The sequence below is a fragment of the Jatropha curcas genome, chromosome 6 (assembly GCF_041381405.1).
Source record: "Jatropha curcas cultivar XTBG-Jc1 chromosome 6, XTBG_Jcur_1.0, whole genome shotgun sequence".
In the NCBI taxonomy this organism is placed as follows: Eukaryota; Viridiplantae; Streptophyta; class Magnoliopsida; order Malpighiales; family Euphorbiaceae; genus Jatropha; species Jatropha curcas.
The window spans coordinates 19,992,616-19,993,095 of record NC_143156.1 but is presented as its reverse complement, the minus strand read 5'-3'; positions in this window follow the sequence as shown (position 1 = coordinate 19,993,095).

The following is a 480-nucleotide window of genomic DNA, read 5'->3' as shown; positions in this document are numbered from 1 at the left end:
TAATATAATAATATATATATATATAAAATAAAGAAAGAGAAAGTACAAGAAAAAAGAAAAATGCATTTACTTGCAGAAGAAGTGGACTCCCATCGGACCAAGTACTGAGCTAGGGTCCCGAGCATGCTCTCCCAGCCAAATAAATGTTTCAGCCAAAATAAGTGGAAATGGCATTTGACGCCTAGCCATCTGCTCGACTATGGGCACCAGCCTGAGGCTACTGTAGCCATCGATTTCATTAAGTAGCAAGTACTGACTAATAATGCAAAAGCAAACAAGTGAAGACTAGTACGGGCTAGTGTGGTCCGTACTCATTGCACAATCTACAAGCGGTTGCAGGGGCACGACATCAGCTCCGAAGTCATGTGATGGAATCTCGTAAGCTGAGAAACCGAAAACAGACAGTATTAGTGAAGTAGGGACTATATCCAACCAAGGCATTATAGGAACTTCTTCCACCACGGGTATTCTCCAGAAATG